A 22243-nucleotide genomic window follows, 5' to 3' on the forward strand; every position below is an offset into this window, starting at 1 on the left:
AGAAATTTGTGTGGTTAGATAAGTGTGAGAGAAGTTTCCAGGAACTGAAACAGATGTTGATTATAGCTTCGATTCTGCGTCTCCTGACAGATCAGGAGAAGTTTGGGATTTGCTGTGATGCTTCTCATCAGGGTTTGGGCTGTGTTTTGATGCAATCAGATAAGGTAATTGCCTATGCCTCTCGTCATTTGAAGGAGTATGAAAAGTGATATCCTACCCATGATTTAGAGTTGGCGGCTGTGGTTTTTGCTTTAAAGATATGGAGGCACTATCTTTATGGAGAGAAGTGTGATATCTATACAGACCACAAGAGCCTGAAATACTTCTTCACCCAGAAAGATCTTAATATGAGGCAAAGGCGTTGGCTGGAGTTAGTAAAAGATTATGATTGTGAGATTTTGTATCATCTAGGAAAAGCCAACGTGGTAGCTGATGCTTTAAGCCGGAAGGGTCCGGGGCAAATTTATGGTATGAGGCTAAGAGCCAAGGAGTTAGCAGATGATATGACCAGAGCTGGTATAGAGTTGCTGGTGGGCCAGTTGGCTAACATTTAGCTACAGCCTACGCTGTTGGAGAGAATCAAGGACGCTCAGCTGAGTGATCCACAACTGATCAAGATCAGAGAGGATGTTCTAGTCGGAGCATCCAGGGATTATACAATGTCTGAGTTAGGTTTGCTGAGATACAAGGGGCGAATATGTGTTCCGTTGGACACTGCTTTGAGGCGAGAGATTCTGGATGAATCTCATACTACACCTTACTCTTTGCATCCAGGCACCACGAAGATGTATCAGGATGTGAGATCGTTGTATTGGTGGCCAGGGATGAAGAGGGATAGTGGAGTATGTGGCTAAGTGCTTGACTTGTCAACAAGTCAAGGCTGAGCATCAAAGGCTGGCAGGGTTATTGCAGTCTCTGGATATCCCAGAGTGGAAATGGGAAGACATCACAATGGATTTTGTGGTGGGCTTACCCAGGACTGTTGGTCAGTATGATTCTATTTGGGTGATAGTTGATCGCTACACCAAGTCAGCTCACTTTCTGCCAATGAGGACTACTTATACAGTTGACCAGTATGCAGATCTCTATGTGAGAGAGATCGTGCATCTCCATGGAGCACCTAGGTCGATCGTGTCAGATCGAGACCCTACTTTTACTTCCAAGTTTTGGGGGAGTTTACAGAAGGCCATGGGGACACAGCTAAAGTTCAGTACTGCTTATCATCCTCAGACAGATGGGCAATCTGAGAGGACGATCCAAATTTTGGAGGACATGCTGAGAGCATGTGTGCTGGACTTTGGTGGATCTTGGAGTAAGTATCTGCCTTTGATAGAGTTCTCCTACAACAACAGTTACCAGTCTACCATTGGAGTTGCACCTTATGAGATGCTATATGGTAGGAAGTGCAGAGGCAGTGTAGAGGACCTGAGGCAGGTGAAAGGAGATACTTAGGTCCTGAGGTAGTGTAGAGGACCAGTGAAGCCATTGAAAAGATTAGAGCTCGGATGCTTACTTCTCAGAGTAGATAGAAGAGCTATGCAGATCCCAAGCGCAGGACCGTGGAGTTCCAAGTGGGAGACTATGTTTTCCTTAGAGTCTCGCCATGGAAAGGGGTGAAAAGGTTTGGGAAGAAAGGCAAGCTGAGTCCTAGATTTGTAGGTCCATTCGAGATCCTGGAGAGGGTTGGTCAGGTGGCTTACAGATTGGCTTTGCCTCCGGCATTGTCAACCGTGCATAATGTATTTCATGTATCAGCTCTTCGGAGGTATGTATCTGATGTGAGCCATATTTTGAGTTATGAGGATCTGGAGCTTGAGTTAGATCTCTCCTTTGAGGAGCAGCCAGTTCAGATACTTGACAGAAAAGACAAGGTCCTCAGGAATAAGACAATACCTTTTGTTAAGGTGTTGTGGTGGAACAACAAGGTCGAGGAAGCAACCTGGGAGCTAGAGTCAGATATACAGAGTCATTATCCTGAGCTGTTCAGGTAAATTTCAAGGACGAAATTTCTGTAAGGAGGGGATAGTTGTAATGCCCCGAATTCTCCGATATGGTTTAATGGCAGGATTAGTAGGCCGGGAGGGCCATACTTGTTTAATTATGCTATTAAATGAGTATATGCATGCTTATGTGAATTATATTATGATATGATGTTAAATGTATGCATGTAGGTCCACATTTTAAATTACAGGGGTGTGATGATAATTTGGCCTGTTGAGGGCATAATTGTATAATTGTATGCGTGTCGGTGATATATTGTTGAGACCACATTATAATGTGGGTTTGTTCGAGCTATCCGGCATGAGAGGATCTTGGATTATTGATTAGTGGTTTAGTCATAACGAGTTTAAGTTCGGGGCTCGGGTTGAGTCTCGGGGTGATTTTAATGATTAGAGCGTTACCCGGAATTAAATGGTAACGTGATATGAATTATTGGTGTTTAGGATTATTGAGAATAGCGGGAATTGGAGAGCGTTAATTATGATTAACGAGATAGGTTGGAAAGGACAATTTTGCCCTTGGGAGCCTTAGAAACCCTTACTTGACCTAGGGGTATAATTGTCTTTTTACCCCTAGGATAGATATAAACTCTTTAGGCTGTGAAACAGAGGGAAAAACAGAGCAAGTTAGTGAAGCTTACCCGTACCTTCTCCTTCCTCCATTTTCTTTGTGATCTTTGAGCTCTTGTTGAGGATTCTAGCTTGGGACGCAGACCTTGGGAGATTGTTCTACCATTGGAGAGCATCACAACCTGAGTTTGAGGTAAGTTTCCAGCCATTAGTTTTCTGGTATGCTCTGTTTTGGCTTTAGTTTTCAGCTTGTGATCTCTTTGTGGATAGTTGGAAATGATGGAAGTTTTGGTTGGGGTTTAACTTGAGTTTTGCTAAGGGTGTGATATAGATCAAGTTTAGGGGTTGTATTGGATATTTGAGAGGAGTTTGAGCTTGGTTTGAAAGGTTGGTTCCAAGGAAAATCGCAGGGGAAGAAAAATCATAGTTTTGGCTGAACTGGGGGTTGGGCCGCGGCATGGCCAAGGAGGGCCACGGCTCTTGAGAGGTGCTGATGGAGGCCGCCTCTGTTTGAGGGGCGGGCCGCGGAATGGCCAAGGAGGGCCGCGGCCCTTAGTGGATTTTTGACCAGAAATGGCTTTTTGGCTTGGGGATGCTAGCCTTAGGCCTCGGGGTCGATCCTACTACCCAGTTTAGTGGTGTTCGATGTCTCGGAGGCTAGGTTTTGGTTTGGGAACCCTTTGTTATTCATTTTATTGATGGAATCCCATAATTGGTTATGACCAGGTAACCGCTAAGGAACCAAAAGGTTGATCGTTCTCAAGGGTTGTTCTTATTATTATCTCTCGCTCGAACAGGAGGTAAGAAAACTGTACCCTGTGTATATATGACATGCGTGATTGTTATTGAGGCATGTTGACTGGTAAATGTGGATACAGATTGCCTATTGAAATGCTAGCGAATGATGTATACTTGTATATGTACTGATTAGTCAGGGATACTGACCTAAAGAGTCAGAAATGGCATAGCGTCATGAATGCTGAGCCAAATGAAGATTAGATCTAATCAATATCAGCGTTGAATGGCTCTAAGGAATTAATGCTGGACCAACCCTAAGGTCGATGAACTTATAAGCGCTTGGTTAGTATAAGACTAGTTATTAGAGCCAGGGCCAAAGGCCCAGGTGACTGTTTGTCACATGGCTAGGGAATGCTGTTCCAGGGTTTTGACTCTAAGGTCATGAGGAAGGTTATGTTGGTGACTACTCACCATGCACCTATCCTCTTTGAACTAATAAAAGTTCACTTATTTATTAAGCCCCGGTGACCCTATCGTCACAAGGCTAAAAGGAGCTGGACCCAACTTAGTGACTTTTGTGACTGTCACCTATTTGTTTGGACTGATAGTCCTGAATAATTATTATGATCATTGTTGATATTATATCATGCTTTATTGTGTTTTCTTGCTGGGCCTTGGCTCATGGGTGCTATGTGGTGCAGGTAAAGGAAAAGAAAAGTTCACCCAGCCTTGAGTGGAGAGCTTAGGTGGTGATGTGTACATGTGCGGCCGCTTGGCCACCACGGCCAAGGAGTTTTCAGAGGAACTAGGGGGTTTGCCCTATTTTTGCCGCTTAGGTCGGCGGGTTTGTAATTTTGAAACTGTAATGAACATTTTGAGTTGTAAATAGCTTGTAAATGTTTTTATGGGCCCATGAACAGTTTTATGTATTCAATAAAATATATCCTTTCCTTTTTATTGATTTTCCACCTTAACCTGTTAATGACACTTAGTTTTTAACCAAAGGACTCGAGTAGCGGGTCAAACTTCCGGTTCACCGTAACTGTTTTGGGGTAACCAGGATGTTACAAATTCTATTACCCCGTGGATTTTCTTATTCTTGATACCCAATATGTGGTAACACATGGAGTCTACAATTCCTATTATCCTCGGAAGACCATTCCTTGCCACTGCAAATGCTTTGATCAATTGTCGGAATGGTCTAATGAAGATATCGTTTGGAAACATGACTCTTGAAGTCAATATCTTCCACATCGGGAAACAACCCCGAGAAGATGATGAATGCTATCAAACATTCATGATTGAATCTTTAATTCTTGAGGAGGTTCAATTGCGAAGCAACTTTGATAATCTTGATGAACTTCTCCTTCTATCAGATAAAGAAAGTCCCAGTTCTGTTGAGTCTACTTTTGCAATATTAGATCGCATAGACTCAGGCAATAGAAGGACTCAGTTTTGGCAACCTCGCTTTGAAGAGCTACCTCGTGAGAAGTCATAGCCAAAAAATTCAGTCGAAGAGGTTCCAATTGTTCAATTGACCCAACTTCTCAAGGGTTTGAAACATGTCTTCTTGGGGGACGGTGAAACCTTTCCAGTTATCATCTCGTCCAACCTTCAAAATTCTCAAGAATTGCAGTTACTCGAGCTACTGCGAACGCATAAATCTACGATAGGTTGGACGCTTGCTGATATCAAAGGTATTAGCCCTTTAATTTTCTCCCATCGAATCAATTTGGAGGACGAGGCTATCCCTCGAAGAGACCCTCAAAGGCGACTGAACCCCACAATGGAAGAAGTTGTAAAAAATGAAGTTTTGAAATTGCTAGACGCTAGTATTATTTGCCCAGTAGCTGATAGAAAATGGGTCAGTCCTACTCAAGTCGTGCCCAAGAAATCTGGTGTCACCGTAATCCAAAACGAAAAAGGGTTCCTTGTCCCCACAAAAACTGTGACAGGGTGGCACATGTGCATTGATTATAGAAAATTAAATGTCACCTCTTGCAAAGATCATTTTCCACTCCCATTCATTGATCAAATCCTTGAACGTGTAGCTGGTCATCCTTTCTATTACTTTCTTGATGGCTATTCTGGCTATTATCAAAATGAGATGGCATTAGAGGATCAAGATAAGACCACTTTCACTTGTCCCTTTGGCACTTTTGCATTCCGGCGTATGCCATTTGGCTTGTGTAATGCACCAGCTAATTTCCAAAGATGCATGATGAGCATCTTTAGTGACATGATTGAAAAATCAATGGAAGTATTCATGGATGACCTAACAATTTTTGGAAATTCCTTTGACGCGTGCCTTCTTCATCTTGAAGCTGTTTTAAAATGATGCATTGAGAAAGGACTTGTGCTCAATTGGGAGAAATGCCACTTCATGGTATCTTCTGGCATAGTCTTAGGCCACATTGTTTCTGAAAGAGGAATTGAGGTTGATCAATCCAAAGTCGACCTTATCTCCAACCTGCCTACTCCTAAGACTGTCAAAGACGTTAGGTCATTCCTTGGTCATGCTGGTTTCTATAGGAGGTTCATACAAAAAAATTCAATGATTGCTCTTCAAAGATGCAACCTCCTAGCCAAAGATGCAACTTTTGAATGGACACCTAAGTGTGAGGAGTCATTCCGAATGCTTGTCAATTCACTCACTTCCGCTCCCATCATTTGGTCACCCGATTGGAGCCTTCCTTTCGAGGTCATGTGTGACGCCAACAACTTTGTTGTGAGAGCTGTGCTAGGACAACGAATGGAGGGGAAACCATTTGTTGTATATTATGCAAGTCAAACTCTCAATAGTGCTGAAATGAACTATTACACTACTAAAAAAGAGTTGTTTGTCGTTGTCTTTGCCCTTGAAAAATTCCGATCTTATTTGATTGGATCGCCTATTACAATCTTCACAGATCACTCCACCCTTAATTATCTCCTTTCCAAAAAGGATACTAAGGTGCGATTAATACAGTGGATCCTTCTCCTGCAAGAATTTGATATAACGATCAAAGACAAGAAAGGTGTTGAAAATGTCGTCACGGACCACTTGTCCTGACTTGAATTCAACGATCCTGCTGATGGTCCACATAGTCATGATGATTTCCTCGATGAAAAATTTCTTTCTATTGCTAAGTTACCGTGGTATGCTCACATTGTAAACTACTTAGTAACAGGTGAACTCCCATCTGAATGGAGTTCACAAGACAAACACAAATTTCTGGTCGAGGTGCACAATTTCTTTTGGGATGACCCATACTTATTCAAGTATTGCCCCGAAAAAATCATGAGAAGATGCATCCACGACGATGAGGTGTCTAGTGGAATGAATTTTTGCCACAATGACGCTTGTGGTGGCCACTTCTCTGTGAAGAAAACCGTTGCAAAAATCTTATAATGCGGCCTTTATAATGCGGCCTTTACTGGCCCACTCTGTTCAAAGATACCAATGATTTTTGTCGTTCTTGTGTAAGGTGCCAAAAGTTAGGTTCCTTATCCCGTCGACACATGATGCCCTTGAACCCAATTCTTGTTATCGAAATATTTGATTGTTGGGGGATAGACTTTATGGGACCATTTCCACCTTCTTCTGGCTACCTTTACATTCTTCTCGCTATGGATTATGTTTCCAAATGGGTTGAGGCTGTACCATGTTGAGCCAATGATAATGCTACAGTTGTCAAATTCTTGAAAGAAAATGTGTTATCAAGGTTCGGTACTCCTCGCGCTATCATTAGTGATCAAGGCACTCCTTTTTCAACAAATCCTTTGAGGCTCTTATGCCCTAGTATGGTGTACTTCATAAAGTTGCAAATGCCTATCATCCACAGACTAATGGTCAAGCTGAGTTAGCCAATAGGGAGATAAAACACATTCTGGAAAAGACGGTAAATCCTGACCGCAAAGATTGGTCTACATATCTTCTAGACGCTCTTTGGGCATACCGCGCTGCTTTCAAATCCCCTCTTGGGATGTCTCCCTATCGGCTTGTCTTTGGAAAAGCCTGTCATTTACCTGTCGAGCTCGGGCATAAAGCGTATTGAGCTATCAAAGCCCTAAACTTTGATCTGAATGCCGCAGGTATCAATCGCAAACTCCAATTGTCCGAAATTGAGGAGTTGAGAAACGATGCATATGACAATTCCAAGATTTATAAAGCAAAATTGAAAATTGCTCACGATAAACAAATCCTGCGAAAACACTTTGAGCCAAATCAGAAAGTGCATCTGTATGATTCTCGCTTGCACTTGCACCCCGGTAAACTGCGATCGCGATGGACTGATCCATTTATTGTGAAGCAAGCATTTCCCAATGGTTCTGTTTAGGTCGAGGACCCAACCGATGGGAGAATTCTTCGAGTCAATGGCCAAAGACTAAAGCATTATATTTAGAGTGTGAGTCATGTTGAAGAGGTCCTTCTTAAGGACCCAATTTATACACTCTGAAGTTCAGAATGGTTTGTTTGTTATTTATTTTTCCTTTTATTTCCCTATCTCTCTTTTATTGTTGTATGTTTTTTGTTTTGGGGTATTGTTACCAAGCTATTTTCGCTCTTGCCTCATGGACATGGTCATCATCCAGGTGTTCTCTTTCCTTACCTTTTTCGTTGATTATTCATTTTGACATTGAGGACACTGTCTGATTTTTGGTTGGGGGGTGGTGAGCATGCATTAGCTTTCATTTGGACAATCTTATTGTTGTGTCATTAGCATTCATTTGGAAAACATTACTGTCTTGTTGAATTTTTAAGTCAAATTTTCTCAAAATTATCCAAGCATGAGTATAACTTGTTTGTTTGAGTTAGTTCTTACTATGTTTAGCTATTAAGAAGTGATTTTTAGAGTTATTTTGTGCACTTTCCAAACATGTGATAAATTAGTTGTTAACACAAATAGTTGAGAGAAATTTCGAGTTTAAAGTTTTTCATTTTTTGGTGAGTTGTGAGAGTTGAGAAAACAACTTTTTGAACTTTTATTGATCATTTGAGTTGTAAAGTCACATCTTTGGAATTTAAAACATGGCATTTACTAGATGGATGTTTTCATTTAAGAATGAGTCTTTGTAATAATTTTTAAATTTATGTTCAATTTATTTTGTTTGTAATTTCCTTTCATTTTTGTGTTGTCTCTTGTCAAGAAAAAAAAAGAAGGAAAAGAATGATGAAAAAATGAAAAAAATGATGATGAAAAAAAAGAAGAAAAAAAAAATGTTGAAAAAAAACAAAAAAATAAATGAAAAAAAAGAACAAGAGCAACATTTTCCTCTATTATTTTGTAGTTGTTGAAAACAAAAATATTTGTATTACTATTATTTTGTGTAATTGTATTAAAAAAACAATTTTATTATCATTATAGTTCCTTTTCTTATTTATTATTTCTAGTTAGTTATCATTTTGTTCTTTGAGTTTTCTCATGTAAATCCTCAAGGTTGTTTGTCATTTGAATTCCAATAAATTGATTTGCTTATCTTGTGATCAATACTTATTCAAATTGCTTGTTCTAAAAAGTTTATCTTTTCTCATTTGAGCGTAAACTGTCACATTTCCAACTCCAAGAGTATAATCCTTCCCATACAAATACTTTCAATGCCCGTGAGGAATTTGGAGTTGAGACCTTTATATTTTTGAGATTTTTCGATACTATTTGTGTTATGACTTGCGATAAAAAAGTATATGGTTTGGTACACACACACAACTCCGGAATCACAACTGAAGTAGTTTAGATAGTAATTTCTAACGTCTTGCTGATACTTTGAAAATGCCTAGATGATTTTGCTTGGTTTGACTTGATTATTCAACTTGACAATTTTTTTTTCGCTTGAATTTCTAGGGACTAGCAATAAGCTAGTTGGGGGTTGTGATTAGTGGTGAAAAATGCATATTTATTGATCTTAATGGTAAAAATAAATTAAGTTTAATTAATATTTTCATGGAATTAATATCATTTATTTTATAAATGAAAATATTTGATTATAATTTAATTTATTGTTATTTTGTAGGAATTAAAGTTGCATTTTGGCATAAAGAAAAAGAAAGAAGAAAGAAAGAATCAAAAGTGAAAAAAAGAGTTGAAAAAGTGACATTTTTCAAGGGTATTAGGCTCAAAATGAGCCCAAACAAGCCCAAGCCCAAGCTTGCCACCACCTGGACATGTGGCACGTCTCTATTGGATGCACTTGGTCAACACTTTCAGCCACCTTTCAATCCATTTTTTGTGGGTTTTGGGTCTTACACCTTTCCATTTTGAGCTCTTAAGCTCATATTTTGTGGTGTTTTAGAAAAATGGCAAAATGACCACTCACTAAAATAGCTAGGTTAATATTAATAATAAGATTTAATATTTCAAAATCATATTTTATTATTAAGATTTCAAATTTATTTTGTAGACCCCATTTGTAATTTAATTTCTTTTTAGTCCTTTTCTCATTCTATAAATAGAGACTCTTCTTTCACGTTTGGTATGTAATTTTTAGAGTACAGAAACTATAGCGAAATTTCTACTCACTTTCTTCTCATATTTTCTTCTTAGAATTTTGTGAGAATCATGAGCATAATGGCCTAATCTTCTTAGGAAGGTTAGGGATGATTCCATATGCTAGTGATATTATTTTGCTACTTTGAGTTACTATGTTCTTAATGTAATGTATTTGAGTTATTTATGTTCTTTCATCCCCATTTTCTATCTTGTTATCTTTATTTACTTGTGCTAATTGTATATAGGATTAGTCATGCTCTTTCTATGTGCTTCTAATTAGTAAAAGTAATATTGATACATAATTTTATGTCTAATCTTCTATTGCATTATTGCCATTGGGTATTTTGTCATTTTTAGATTTTTCATAAGATTAACATTGTGCTTTTAAAGTAAAGAACTTTATAACTCAAATTAACTTTTGTTAGAAAAGAATATGGACTTTAATGTTAGATTTTCCACGTAAATTTTGGGATGTGAACTATTTACTTGTGTATTTTTGTAAATCAAGTAACTAAGTAACCAAACAAGCATATGGATGATTCTTAAAACCTTTCTATTTCTCAAACTCTTGATTACATCTTACATTTATTTCACTTATCTCATTTTATCATTTCATCAAAAAGATAACACCAAAATCTCAAATCTCTTTTCATTTCCATTCTTTTATTTATATTATGTTACTAACTTTTTGGGTTATTCTCTACTAATCTTTTGATTTTAGGTTACCTCCTTATGGATCGACCGCTCGCTCTATACTACAACCACCACTTAGTGGTTGTCATGATTTGGGCGTTAAACAAATGATGATCAAATTTTTCTGAAAAGGGGAATGAACATCCATATCTTAGTCGAGGAAGGCGACTAGATGACATGAGGTCTACTGTTGGAGGGTTAGCTGGTCATCCTAATGCTTCCCAATGTGATGGTCCACCTATCCAACTAGCACGCATAGGTCATCAACCAACACCAATGTCCTTACATTGAGATGGCGTCTGAGATGATGGAAGAGATAACGAATATGTCGAAAATCGTCAGCATAGGGAGCATCAACTAGCATATCAAGATGGCTTGGAAAATTATAAAGGTATATGTTAAGGGCCAATAGTCGAGGAGCAATCAACCAGGTGGTTCCTATTATCAGCCAATAGATTATCGACCAAACAGTCCACACCCTAATCCGAGAAAGAATCAACCTAACAATTAGTTTGATGGTCATTGCGAAATTAATTACTGTGTGCAATTGTACATAATCGCTAGCAAGTAATAAAGTAAAAATTACAATAATAAAAAACTATTTAATTTGGGATGAAAATAAAGCAATGAAAATTTGATTGAACTATGGATTACTAAGAAAGTTAATACAAATGAAAATGGCAGCAAAGACTAAATAAAAAAATTAAAGCAACAAATTGATGGAACAATTGATGGTGAAAAGTTAAAGTCACTAATCCCCCTAATATGCAATTTTGGGCCAAATGCTATAACAAAACAGACTTTGTCAACTAGGATTTCAATTAGTTCATATGCCCTTTTCCAAAAATTTTATGAATTGATTTTCAAAATTAATTAACATATTCCTATGCCTGATTAATTTTAAGAATACCCAATTAAGCTAAATTCATTTTTGGCATGCAAGGTGATTATACATTCATATATCATCATAATTTAAACTTCAAACAGATTAAAACATGCATTATCCAAATCCTATGTCCAATGACATCAACCCTTCCAACATTAATACCACATCAGTCACTCACATTTGATGGCCAAACCAAAGCAAGAATAAGCAATATAACCATTTGGATAAACAAAGTCTAGATTAGTAATATCATTCTTTGCATAATTGATTACCCACAACTACATATTAGGGTTCATAGAAAACTCTAACTAAAATGGACTTTAGCTCATAAATAGAAACAACAAAAGAGCAATTAGAAGTTCAGCCATGGTTCAACACAATACAAAAAAAATCCAAAGTTCAAATACAAGAAAAAGAGAAATGGTTCAAGGAATTAAGCCCAATGATGTCTCTATGTGGTTTTCTTCTCTTTTCTTCTTCTCTGTTGTGTTGTAAGATTCTCAACTCCAAAATGACTATAAAAAATGATCAAGAATTGCTCTAGCTGCCAACCTCATTTCCTCCTTTGGTATGAAATTCTCAAACTTCAATGTTGAAGAAGATCCCCTTTCTTGTGTTAGCTCATTAGGGTAAAGACCCATCCCCTATTTCTATCTATTTGCACGTGAACCCTATTACAAAATGGGGGATTAATTCAGCAGATCCACCTCGGGTTTGACTCCACATCAGCTCCTTTGAATCCACGTCATTTAAAAATTTCCACTCCTCTACATCATCATTGACTTTTGCACTTGATGCAGTTTTGCTATGAATATATGCTGCAACAAAAACTAGAATTTCTATTACAAAAATTTCACACTTAATTAGTTGTTAACTTCCAAACAAAGGATTAAATCCTTAACATACACAAACTAATTTTCTAGCATTCTCAAGGTATTTCCAATCATTCTCAACAACAAAGACACAAAAACAACAAGAACAACTACACATTAAATATAATACAACACAGCTTGAACTAGCACAATTATTACACAAATCACACTCATTTATTTCATTTTTATCGTTCAAAAGCATGATAAATAACTCTATATTCTAGAGTTATCACTGGTGGTCAACCGAAATGTGAAAATGTGTTTAATAGGTTGGGAGTTGTGTTTCCCAACCGAAGAGATGATGAATAAGAGCCTTGCTCGATTAGCAAAGAGAGAGAGTCACAAAGAAGGTAATTATTCAAACATACCACAAGTGAAGGTCGAACATATGCCCGGTCATCCTAGAAATGGGGGTCAAGAGCCTAATCTACTAGCAGTCCAACTAGAAAATAAACCCGTGGTCCCGCCTTCCATACATGATCAACTTGATTCCTTAAATCAAGGTTTCCAGGACTTGGTCTGTAAGAATATAGTGCATGCGATCGAGAAATTCCTCATTAAATACAAGGTGAAATCGCTACTTTGGATTTAGAGATAGTAATTGGGAAATTAGCCATTTTAACCATACAACCTACCGTTGGATATTATCAAAGTTGAACTAGAAAAATGATAAACGAACTTGATTTAACCTAGGGTAATTAATAAATGTTGACACCATAATCATATTAATACCCTATACTTTTTTTTGGTAAAAAACTAAATTTCCACACTTAGACTTAATTAAGCATTTTCTCATTAATATGCACTAAAAATTCTTTTTCCAAGAATTCATTCAAATTAAAAATCACTCAATATTTTGTTAATAATTTTACTCTCAAAAATATTTTTGCCACAATTAGTTTCCTTAAATTTTATTATCCATGTTTTCCCCTTAACCAGAGTTTTTGAGTTCGGTCTGAAACTGAGAGTTTCGATATGCTATAAATTACTCTTTTCATATTTTCAGAAAACATTCTCATCATGAAAATAAGTTTCCCAATAATAAAATATTATAATCCTATTCATAACAGGGAACATTGTTTCGACCTGTTTGTCTAAACGTTGCCAAAAAAGCGAGGCGTTACAGCTCTAGTGGTTTGAAATAGTGTATCTTACAAGTGAGCACTAGGCTCTTATTTAAAGAGTTTTGAGACACCATTTTAATTTCAAACTCCACCAACCCCTTGGCTGTTACCAAATTTAAATTGAGTCTTTATGGAGTTAAAAGAAGGAATTGGGAGTTACCAAAATGCTGGAAACCTTTAAAATACAAAGAACTCAATTTTGGATGCGGCGCACAGTGTCTAGGAAGTCTTAGTTTTTGCATTTCATCCCAATTATTTCCTATATGTTTTGTAACCTCCATTCACAAATTCGGAGTTAAAGAAACATCTCCAACATTTAATCAATATAATAGCTCATGAAATTCAATTTTACACATTAATAGGTGATCTTTTTTATGTTACATATGGTTACTAGGTTGTAAGATATGCAACTCCCTAAAGTATGTTACAAATTTGGACAAACACATTTGTCCAACTTATTTGTAACTCTCAAAATATGTTAAAAAATATGAAAACTCAAATTTTCACACTTATCTCTTTATTATTTACTCTAATATTATATTATTTTATAAATAATATAACACATTATATTAGTGGTGTAATTTCATTCTCCCCCAACAATCAAATTCTCCATACTTTAGTTTGTGATATTCAACATCATTATGGAAAATTCTTCTTCATTTTTGGCATTGAAATTCATGACTCAAGATTTTGTTAGGCTTGATCGGTTTGATGGAACTAATTTTGTGTGTTGTCAAGATAAGAGTAGGTTCCTACTCACAACCCTAAAGGTCTACTATGTTCTAGACAAATCTAAAGGTCTTGGATCCTACTAAAGAGGAAGACACTCAAGAAGTCATCAAGGAAAGAAAGAAGCACGAAGAAGATGAACTAATTTCTCGAGCTCACGTCCTTAATGCCCTCTTGGAATGATTATACAATCTCTATACGAACAACAAGTCCACCAAAGAGATATGAGAGACATTAGAAAACAAATACAAAGCGAAGGAAGAAGGCACAAAGAAATGCTTTAACAGTAACCCTAGTCACAAGCGACAATGGGTAACTATTAAAATTCAAGCCAATTAAATGCTTTGGAATAAAATACTAGCCTCCGGGACCTCGAATTCTACTAAACCGGGTAGTAGAATTCGTCTCGAGCGCTTAGGTTTAAGTTCCCGAGCCCAAAAACCTATTTTGGCTAAGGCTTCCTAGGAGGGCCGCGACATGGCCCTAAGGGTTACGACATGCCCCCCAAGTCAGAGGCACCAGCCCCAAATCCCAGGGGTAGGCGGGCCACGACTTGCCCTTTAGGGTTGCGACGTGCCTAAGAAACAACAAGCCCTCAGGGCTTCTGGGGTCACGCAGACTGCGACGCCCAAGAACTGGGTCGCAGCGCACCCCCATGAACCCATAACTCTTGGGGCTTTTCTAGCATTTTCTCCCAACCTAATTCATCAAAAGTTCATTGTAACCCTGAACTAACCCAAAATTGAGTCTAGGACTCTTAACCACTCTGCCTAGGCATTATAATCACCCAAAAACCTATTACAATTACCACCCTAATTTAGCAATCAAACAACATCCCAAAACCCAGCCAAAACATATCTTAACAGTCAGAATTTCCAGAAGAATCAAGACATAAATCTTACCTCAGTTAATGGCTTTAATCCTCAGTTGTTCCTTTGCCTGCTCCTAGCTTAATTCCCCAAATTCCCAGCTCAATTCCTAAGCTTTTTTGCTCAACAATTTTCCTAAGCCTCCAAGGACAAGAGAGGAAGAGAGAGAATATGAGAGTGAGAGAGAGAATGCTGAGAAGTGTTTCTGATTTGTTCTGGCTTAGTCCTGAAGCTTTCCTAACTATATCCTTTAACTTAAAGACCAAAATTCCCCTAAAGATAACTCAGCCTCTTTATTGCCCTTAAGGGTAAAACGATCATTTGCCCCGTTTCCCACTGATTCTTCGAGTCGTCCTACAAATTCCCAATTAATCCCGACATGCCCAACTAATCACCAAATACTTACCCGTTACTTGATAAATCCCAAATATACGTTAAATTTCCCAAAATACCCCTAGGCCCACCTCGAGCCGGGTATTAAACCTTGTTGTGACTATTCCGCTCACTAGGATCACCTGGAGCTGAACACTACAAATATATCAACATAATAATGTGGTCTAAATAATTTAACACATATAATTACATTTACGCTCGCAACGGGCCAAAATTACAAATATGCCCTTATAAACAAGAAGAGACCCACATGCATATTTAATACACATAAACATGCATATAAATAAATTCATATTATCATATAAATCATCCATGCCACATAGTCACACATTTAATCAATTAATCACACATATATCCAATTATGCCTTCCCAACACGCTAATCAAGGAATTAAACCTTATTAACATTTTTGGGACGTTACAAGTTCACTTTCTTTCCATGAGTGAAATACAAATCAATGCAGCCCCTTCCAAGTACCTTGGATCACTTTTCATTTCCTATTTGGACTTCAAGTCCCTCCTTTTATCTTAGGTTTCATGAATGGTTGCACAAGTATCATACCACCATCCTTGAACCTTACACTGGGTTGCATTAATTTCGCTCAAGGTTGCAATGATCTCAAAATCAATTGCATTGACCAGTTTACCTTCTCTTAAGGTTGCATTAGTATCATCACTACATGCATAAGCTATGTCAATTTCATTTAGAGTTATCATACATTCCTCACCGAATGCATTATTCCCAATTAGGGTTACAATGCATTCCTCATTGAATTCATTAATTCAATTAAGGTCACATAGATATCATCTTCAATTAAAGTGACTGAATTAATTTCATTTAGAAGTGCAATGATCTGAACATCAATTGCCTTAACCCTAATCTCATTATGGTTGATTTTACAATTACCATATCTCACATTATGATGAATAATTTTACAAACAAAACAAGTATAACAATAACCCTTGAATTGTTCATTAACTTTCACCATTATACTTTTAAAATAAACAATAAACTCAAACTTATAAAAATATGGTAGCAAACACATTTCATTAAAATTATTGAAATCTACATATTTAGAAGTAAGGAATTTGATGATACCAATCGTCTTAAGTTTGTAATCTCATTGAGTAGTCTCATTCTTTGTTGATGAAGACTTTAAATCCATAATCACATTCATGTAGCGCATATCAAAATAGGATTTTCTTTGATCTCTCATGGTTATGTGTTCAATATAAACCAAATCTGGAAGCAAGCATTTGAAGATTGTAGTAGATGGACAAATTTCCCTCATTGTTGATTATGCAAAACACAAAAGAAATTAATTAGAGACAAAGATTTTTGATTGTTGGGAATTTATGGCTTACACTTTCTAAATCAACAATGAATGATGTGAACTATTCAATATTACAAACCCTAGAGACTAATCAAGAATCATGTACTGAGTATGAATGCAAATCTTTATAATGAAAGAACCATATTCAAAGTATTAATTAAAATATTGATAATTAGAGAAACATATTCAAAGTATGAAAGCAAATCTTGACAGTTAAAGATTAAATAATTATAACATGAATTTTAATGAAAACAAAACAAATAAGATCATGTGATAGAATGAACCTTTAACTTGTAGAAACTTAGTTACATAAAATCGTAATTATATGATTTTTTTTGTGAATAAATGGATGTTACAAGGCTTGACACAAATTTAGATTTGTTGTCCAAAAATCTTTATTCCCAACCTGCCCTTTGAGAATGTTGAAGCTACTACACTGGAATGAGATTGAGATTTACAAGCCTTGAATCTTCCACCAAAAAATCAAATGAACCCTTTAAATAGTATAAGAACCCTCATTAGACTAAAAAAATGAGATTAGAACATTTTGATTTGAATTTTTGAGCCAAAAAACATGTCACTGTATGGTCCTGTACGAATTGCCCAGGTGACCCATCGCCTGCACCTAGGCAATGGATCACTTGGCTAGCGATGCATCGCCACCATGAAGATGATACATTGCGTGTGTATTGATTCAAAGGAGAAGCGATGCATCGCCTCCTAGAGGCAAAGCAATGCAAGCCTCTCTGACTTGGCGCCCAAAATCTTGTCTCAAAACATCCCCAAATGCCTCCAAACTTTTTGGGTACTCTTATATACTCCAAAGAAACGTTTTGGACCCAAAAATGTGATTTATAGATGCCTATACCAAAAGTTAACTCTCTCATTTTGATTTTAGTGAAATCGTTAACGATTTTGCACCTCTTTGTGCCTAACCAATTTCACCATGTATTTAACCAATCATAAAATTATTCAAATAATAATAATTATAAACAATTAATATATGCATAAATTCATCTCAGTTATTTATTTCATAAAAACATTGTCTAATACATTTGCTTTCAAGGGACCCATTCCAAAAGTGGGGAGGTGACATGTCGCAACCAAGGTGTCGATATGTCACTGAAATGCTTAAAACAAAAATCAAGACAGGATAGGCAATATGTTGCTTGTCTCAGTATTTTCATGATGTTTTTTTAGCTCCAAAATATTGTATTTAAAAGCTCTTATCCAATTGGTTGAGCCTAATGACGGTGAATACAATATAACAAAGGTCTTTTAGAGTTGAAAAACCTTGATCACACTTTTCAACTTTCTCACTAACGCCCTCTCTCTCACTCTAGTTCTCAAAGATCATAAGTTTTCCCCAAGAAATTCATCAAGGAAGTGCTTGTCTTGAGATTTTGCAAGGGCTTGTTCAATCCCAATTCTATTTTCTCTTAGAAAAAGCCTCAAGCATTAATGGTGGGCTAAGAAATAGAGAATTTAGATTCAGATACTTCTCGTGTATGAGCTTTGCGGTGTTTCTTCCCCAACATTGAAGTTACAAGGGATATTGTAACGACCCAAAATCGCTAATAAGGCTTACGAGCCTTGATTAGTGTGCCTGGAGGGCATAATGGGATTGATGTGTGATTTTCATGAGTAAATGGGTAATTATGATTTAAAGCATGTTATGTGACTAATTGAACATTCGAGATGCATGACTATGTGGTTAGTATGCATGTTAGGTGAAATAAATATGCATGTGGACCCTGTTTGCATGATAGGGGTAAATTGGTAATTTTAGCTCGCTGAGGGCATATATGTGATAATTGTATTATGTTACTTGTACCACGTGAGTGTGGTGTTATTATTGTGATGCACGTGCCGAGACGGTCCTGGAGAGCTAGTTAACTCAAAAGTCACAACGGGATTTTATACCCGGCTCGGGAGGAGCCTAGGGGTACCTTAGGAATTTTATGGTTAAGTTGAGATTTAGCGGTTAATGGTTATTGGCGATTGAGTAACCTGGGTAACCATTAGTTACTGCTGAGAGTAACAAGTTTAGGTGAAAGAATGGTAGAATTGCAATATAAGAGAAAGGACTAGAGTGCCCTTGAGGTTTAGTTAGCAAAAGGGTTTTGATGAAGGGGTAAAATGGTCATTTGGCAAGGGATTAGACAAATTTCAGCTGTGATATGGGGGTATACGGTTTAGGCATTGGGTCATATTTTGGTGTTGATAAAAATTGAAGAGAAGAAAAGTAGAAGAAGAAAAGCTAGGGCAAGAAGAAGAAGAAGAAGAAGAAGAGTAGAAAGGGGGCTGAAGTGGGAGTTTAGGAGGAGAATCAAGGGAGCTTGTGAGTGAATTCTCCACTTGAGGTAAGGTTTCTATAAAAATTTAAGTCTTGTTTCTGTTTTGATTTGAGGAATGTTAAGGCATGAGTTAAGTTTTTTGAGTTTGCTGAAATTAGAAATCAAAGGGGTGGATTTTGGGTGTGATTGTGTTTTGATCTTGATATTTGTGTTTATGGGTTGTTAGATGGTTCATTTGAGGTTTCAATTTGGTTTTGGGGTTGAGATATGTGTTTGGGCTGGTTTAGAGGTGTTTTGGATGAGGGAATTGAAGGAGAAAAACCCAGAAAATCTGGGTTCGCGAAGGAGCGCCGCGGCCCTGTTCTTGGGCGCCGCGGTGCGAGGCTGTTTACAGTCAGGGGAGCTTTCTGACTTCTCTGGGTGCCGCGGCCCTTGCGGGTAGCGCCGCGGCGCTACGCCTTTTTCAAGATGGGAAATTTTGCATTTTTGGGCATTTGTTCCAGGGGCTCGGGGGATGTTTCCGATGCATTTTTTTAGGAATTTGGGAGTCCCGAAAGTACGGGATTGGTCCCGGGAAGTGATTATGGGTTGGTTAGTATTAAAAGTGTTTTGTGTGTGTTGTGACTAGGATTTCGGAGAGGCTCGTGCTAGAGGACCGTGCTCGTGACTTTGGTGCACTGTGAAGCTCGGGATACAGGTAAGAAAACTGTAGCACCCGTATGACAGGGCATGGACCCATAGTGTTCATGCAGGGCACGGCCCTAAATTGTATTACATGTTATGGTATAGTTTTGATTGAATTGTTATTTGTTTGAATGTTGTTTGAGTTATACTATATGTGATTATAGTGGAATGAAACGGCAAAGGAGCCGAGAACGGCGTAGGGTCGAGAACGGCAGCGAGGCCAGAAGTAACACTTAGTACATGGGATGCTTACAGTCAGGGTAGGACCCAATGGATACATGAGATATCCTTACGGTGAGGACCGAGACCCCAGGCTTTGGTAAGGCTTCTGGGGCGGCATGGCCGGGTTGCTTAAGTCTAATGGTTGACTTGTTTATCTGTGGACTATCTGATATGATTAACTGTATATTTTGCATATGTTATGAACTGCATGAGTTTTCTTGCTGGGCTTCGGCTCACGGGTGCTCTGTGATGCAGGTAAGGGCAAAGACTGAGTCAACCAGCCATGAGTACGGAGAGCGTGAAGCGACGCGTACATGTTTGGCCTGCCCGACTGCTTTGGTTGGGGGTTTATTCGAGAAATGGCTGTAATAATCTATGATTTTTATAACTAATCAACTGTAAACTTATTTCAAGATGTAAATAGTTTTCAAACCTCATTTTGGGATCCCAAATGTTTAATACTAGAAATTTTTATTGAAACAATGCATTTTCTAAGATTACAGCCTTAGCTTTTTATTAGTCACACTTTTGTTTTAAAAACCTCGGTTAGCGAGTTCTTTGCACACTGTTTTGTCTTAAAACTCACTTGGTAACGGCTCTAAGGTAGTAGGGCGTTACAACTTGGTATCAGAGCGAGCCAAGGTTTATTGGTTCTGGAGATCGACCGAACATGTACGCTCGCTGTCAGTGACAAGCTCGACTCAGGGTTGGTTGGTATGAATGATTGATATGATTGAACATATGTTTGAATGCCCTGTTTTCCTGCTTATTTATATCGAGCATGATGGATGAGTTGGCATATGCATGAGATACTGATAGGGCCTGGCCCTTGACTATTGCATGATGAGATTAAAGCGTGCTGAGTAGCATTGTTATTGCTTGTGGATGAATATTGGGATAATGGCTTGCATGCTGAGTGTATGTGGTTAACTGCCTAGATTGAATCGATATGTTATATCTATTTATTGGCTTGTATGAAGCATGATGAGTGTGGATATACTTAGTTATGATAAAAAAATTTGGTAGTTAAATGTATATCATTGTGGATTTGGCCTAAATATGCTTGTGTGTGCATGATATCTGTGGATATTTGGATCTAGTTGTGGTTTGGTTCAGAGTATGAACCACAGAGTTCAGGAGTTGGTCAGTAGTGGCGGATGAACTCAATTTGGTTGTTCCTAGAATGGTTAAGTGGACCTGACATTGTGTTGAAGGGGGATTCTGGATTAAAGCTGGAGTTGGAGATCTCCATTTATCCCTGATAACAGCAGCAGATGGTCACTAAGGTGTGAGTAAGCTATGGAGTTTGTTTGTTGAGATGGAACAGAAGAACAGCAGACTTCTATGGGAAAATAGCCGATTTTTATGTTTTGACGGTAAGGTTACCGGTGTTGGTATTGTGAGAGTATGGATAGGTAGGGGTATTATATGAAAGGCTTAAAGGGTGTTATCCTCTGGTTTTGAGGAGAGTTTGGGCTGACAAGGAATTTATTAATAGATGGGCAGAGTTAATTCCACCCTTGGTTAAGGGGATGGGAGATCCTGATTAGAGGGTTGTGTTAAATGTTGAGGCAGGGAGATGCCTGGACATGGTACTTGGGCTGAGGTACAGACATAATGGGTTGGAAAGAACCTAGATGATGAATTGTTAGAAGGGATTATAAAGACATAATTTGAACTGTGGAGACTGGTGGACTTATAAGTTTGGTTTGGACTGATAGGGTAACAACAGTGTAAGTCAATGGGTTTGGTGAATCGGGTAATTCATTTCGGGAAGTTATACTGACGGATGTATCCGAAATTGATGGCGACCCATTTAAAGATTGAACTCTGGGATAGTCCAAGGTATTTGGGCCACTCTGATGTAAGAACTTATCATCTGTATGTGGATGGCGGAGAGGGCCATGTTGTTCGAAGAACTGAAGAATGATGCATAGAGCATAAGTGCCAGAACTACAAATGGCAGTGCTTCCTTTGATGGAGTTAGTAAGGATAGATTCTTGGTAATCGAGGTAAAAGAACCCCGGATAGTTCAGTGGCTTCTGGTTTTACCAGAAAGGGGGAAAAGCCTGATTGAAAAGGTAGTTATCGAGATGGCGACAGGAACCAGGGAGGTTATTTGGTATGCCTGAGGGAGAGGATGCCACCTGAGAGGAGGTCAGGTGAGGGCATGACTTCTACATAGAATGACTCGACGTGTTAGGGTGGATTTCCCATGGTGAGGGAATGGAGAACTAGAATGCATCGGTACATTCAAAGTTCGAGGCGGACTCCTCGAGGATGCATGTTCAACTGAATGGTTTATGCTTTGGTCATGTAACGAACTGGAAGAACTCTATGTTGAGAATGTTCCGAGAGGGAGTTAGA

The sequence above is a fragment of the Humulus lupulus genome, chromosome 5 (assembly GCF_963169125.1).
Source record: "Humulus lupulus chromosome 5, drHumLupu1.1, whole genome shotgun sequence".
Lineage (NCBI taxonomy): Eukaryota > Viridiplantae > Streptophyta > Magnoliopsida > Rosales > Cannabaceae > Humulus > Humulus lupulus.